The sequence below is a fragment of the Wolffia australiana genome, chromosome 11, assembly GCF_029677425.1.
Source record: "Wolffia australiana isolate 7733 chromosome 11, ASM2967742v1".
Classification (NCBI taxonomy): Eukaryota; Viridiplantae; Streptophyta; class Magnoliopsida; order Alismatales; family Araceae; genus Wolffia; species Wolffia australiana.
Genome location: NC_135845.1, coordinates 7894609 through 7898970, shown reverse-complemented (window position 1 = coordinate 7898970; position 4362 = coordinate 7894609). Strand labels below are relative to the sequence as shown.

Sequence of the window (4362 nt, the reverse complement as noted above, 5' to 3'; positions counted from 1 at the left end):
ATGTATTGGTGTTTTATGTTTCGTAAAATGTGTCTTCTGTCAGCAGTTATGTTGATAAGTCTGAATTCGGGTAAGAAAATTTAAGTAATAATGTCATTTAGAATTGGGCTTATGCAATAAATTTAAGTAAGAAATTTGTACTAATTTCCATTCATAACAATTATAAAATATAGGATGAGAAAGGAGTCAAACCACAGGGAGGCACTTCTCAAGAATTTCTATCCTAATGTTTTTATGATTTAATTCAAGAATGAATTAACTCTGCATTTAATGGGCCTTAGTTATGTTTACTTTTGTTTTATAATTACTAAAAAGTATTTAGAATCTTTATAGTGATGTTGATATTTTTGGTCAGAACACTTCAGATATGACTATTTTTATCCCTGTGTCAAAGTAATTCGAATTACTTAGATGCAAGCAAAGGTTATTTATCAAGGCCATTTTTATGTTTTAAATTTGGGAATTAATAAGTAAGAAATTGATTTTGATATTGGGCTTGAAGATGGACGAATTTTTTAGTAAAATCTTGGATTTCGGTATGGTAGATGTGGAGTTGAATTTTTCAACAATCAATTTCTATATCTAAAGAGAGAAAGTAGGTGAGATAACCTAGAGAGAGAAAGTGGGAAAAATTAGAGGAAAATCAGTTATAGGTGAAATTCGACTCTAATCTATGGATCTAAGATGCAAGATGAGATCAGAAACAATGTAGAACTAGGAATTTATGTCAGATCTTGAATCAATACCAAAATGCAATGCTGAACACCATTCAATTCATCTCCAAGGGCATCTCCAATGCTAAACACCATTCGTTTTGAAATCATTCAAGAAGATGTTCAAATAGTAAAAAAGAAACTTACAACTTTGATTCTTGAAGCACAATCTATTAACTTCAGAAGCCAATCCTGTGTCCTTCCTGGCCAAAAAAGCTGAAAGAGAGCTTCCTCGGTTTAATAAATGCACAAAGTTATCGATTCGTCATGTGCATTTATTGCATGCAGCTATCAAATTGCCACATGCATTTATTGCACGAAATATGCCAACAAGAAAAGACAACACGTACCTTTCTCCTCAAGTAGCCCACACCAGGCAATAATCGAGATGATGATTGACTTATTATGGCATCGCGCATCACGATGCCATAATTAGCCTATGGGATAATCATGGCATCGCCAATTGAGATGCCTTTTTTCCTACGGCGAATGATTTTTAAAAAATAAAAATCATTTTTAAATGTAAAATAAATCATAAATATATTATGTTAATTCTACAAATTATTTCTTGGCTCAATACTAGTCAAAACAAATATAAAAATTGTGGAAAAATTCCAGGAAAATTAGTAAATGCTTTACCAGCATCTAGACAAGTATTGTATGCCCTGCATAGAATAAATTGTCAGTCCATTAAGGTCAAAATGTCATATAAAAATGCTAAAAAAATCAAAACTAGTCATGAAATTAGAGTGCAAGCTATTTATGTCTTTTTAATTATGATAACATGCAATTGTGGCCAATAGAACATATGTATGTATGTAATATTTGTCAATTTTATATTATAAATTGCAAGTTATCATGTGTACCATTCTTAGTTATCGGTTAGATTGTCTTACATGTTGTTTGACCCAAAAAGGCTCTAGGTTCAAAGCTGTCATGTAGCCCAGATAGGCTATGGGTCTGAAGCTGTCATGCTTGGCTACTACTTGCCAGTGCGAGTCATAACTCAGTTTTCCTTCACACTTATATCTTATTTGACTGAAAGGGCACGTAAATTATAATTATGGAGACAAAATGAGAGTTAAAAAAAAAAACCAAGGCAGTCCAGGCCTAAAACACAACGGCCAGGTCACGAACATGAATGTGAAAGGCCTCCACAGTTGTTGATATGCTTTTATATCAAAACGTAATGCGCAAGACTAACCCTTTAAAGCACCTTAAAAAGAAGATCTAGCCTCTATCTTCAACTTGGAACCCATGACCATTATTTGAATGCCAAGAATACCGACGATGGCTAACGTATACTGGAGGCCAACGATGCAAGTACTTCACGTTTAAATACGGACTGTCCTTCCCATTAAGCATCAAATCAAGAGACGTTTTGGGTGTATTCCGTGAAAAAATATACCTTGCAAGATCTTTTGTAGATCTTGCATTTGATGCCACACGTCACGCAATTAATAAGCGCACATAGTCGCGTAACATAATTTTAAGTTCCATAGGCCGTAACATAATCGCGTACGCGTGTCTCTTAAGTACCAAAGACATTCAATGATATCCAATGTGCTATAAATCATAGGGCTGTACACCAAGAATGAGTAAATATTTTTATTTTATGCGAATCGAAATCAATGAAGTGATCATCCCATCAATGCGCGCAATAATGACCCGGAAAAGAACCCGAGTGTTAAACATATCCACCAACTGAAAGGGATAATTTTTGTTCATGGGACGTCAAATGTTCACCTTGCGAGTTCTAGATAAGCTTCCTTGTGCGCCAGTAGTGGAATAGACACTTGTTACGTTACCAAAACCGCATTTGTAGATAATCATTAACCCATTGGGAAATAAATTAAAGTGGCGTCGAATTTACATAATGGAGTAGACATTTGTTCTTCGAACCCCATATCACAATAATCTAAATGCTTACCTTGTTTCGGGTTTGATAACTCACTCTCCAAACCAAACACTTGATTCAGAGATCAACTGATAAGAGCGAGTTAAACTGGAAAAATACATCGCATTGGCATTCAAATATAACAAAATAAGAATTTTGCTATTCTGTCTTCTACGGCTGCCCTTGGGCTTTGTATGCTGTTTTTCTGCACTTCTAAACAACTTTTTCAAATGGCAGTTAAAAGGTATTTTATCCGAGGAGATAAACCACGGTGGTGCGCTATGTGCCAGAAAATACAGCAAATTAGAAATTCGATGTCAGCAGGTAGATGGAAAACATTTATTTAACAACAACTCAGCATTAAGAGATATATTTTTTTTGCGTTGACTTAGTGGTGGCCCGGAATTATCGGTTAGAAGGGAGAAAAAAAGATGTAGTGGAAACATATAGCACTTAATCGCTGACTTCTTGGTATGGTTTGTTTTGTTAATCTATACAGCGGCAAACAAAACGCCACATACTGTGGGCGAACAGACAAACTTTTGCCGCGTTGCTGCCGAAGGTGAAAACATAAGGCTGCTAACATTGAAGGCTTGACGATAAGATGGCCAAGCGCATTCTGTTTTTTCTTCTACTTCTCTTTCTTACTAGTACGCCACTGCTGCCGCCGGCGTTTGCATTGGAGGAGCAGAAGATCTCTGGTTAGCACGCTCTTTCAACTCGTAGTGGACATCCCCTGTTACTTTTTAGATGCCCAGAGCGTCTATTCTTCATGTTCTTGATCTTGTTTTGATGGGTTTTCTTGTTTATATCCTAGATGTAATTTTAATGGTTCTTTCTTTTTCCGTATGTTTTAGTTCCCATATAAGCCATTTGCGATTAAATCTACTGAAACAGCAATACCCCTCGGGTTTATCAGTAAATCCATCTTTTATGACCGTACCCAAGTCTTAATCTGTAATAAGTTTCTCTATTCCAACAAGTTTTTCAATATAGATCATTATGTGTTGGATTTGGCGCATTCTCAACAATTATTCTAAACACTTGAGTCTAACCATCTGCTTATCTCGTGTAAATTAAACTCACAGCAGAGCTTAACCCATTTCACGTTTTCCCCTGTTCATAGCACTACCTGTAAAAGAGTTCCGGGAGAATCATTGGACTGGAAGATGCTGCTACATGTGCTGCAAGTGGAAAGACAATAAGCGATGTGATCGGTGCTGTCGATTTCCAGGTGCAGCTGTTCGCACAAAGCTCTGCTGCGACCAATGCTGCGTGAAAATAGGGATGAACTGCTTGGGATGCTGCACGTAGGCTGCCTTCAAAGACAAAGCCTATTCCCTTACTCCGTGCAAAGGTAAACAAGGGATAAGTAAATCCTTGAGTTCAACGTTTGAGTAATAAGAAAACTGCCTTACAGGCGTTACCGCTTAATCCGTTTTTGCTAGTGCGTGTATACTGTCGTAAATAGTATGGTTTAATGTAAGAGATGTACTATATGCATGGTTTCTGCAATGACTAATTTCATAGAGTCACAGAGAGAGCTACCGTTTTTCCGTAATTCTAAAGAGAAACACAGAAAACAGAAATGTGGGGGGGGGAGGACTGAAGGCCACAAATCAATACTAAATATTCTAACATTTAAATTAAGAGAAATTAATTATCGTGCAGCCCCTTTCCTCAGTCGAAATTGGGATTACTGTCTTACAGCCACCACATTAAAAATAAAACACCAAATCCAAAAATCTCAAA

At 36.4% G+C, this 4362-nt stretch overlaps 1 long non-coding RNA gene across 1 annotated transcript; it reads left to right on the top strand.

The window, feature by feature from the left end:
• Positions 1-2951: 2951 nt before the first annotated feature.
• On the top strand, positions 2952-4143 carry LOC144709627 (uncharacterized). The gene is made up of 2 exons (XR_013583072.1): positions 2952-3311; positions 3737-4143. It is a non-coding gene; the product is annotated as an uncharacterized LOC144709627 (long non-coding RNA).
• The last annotated feature ends 219 nt before the right edge of the window (positions 4144-4362 follow it).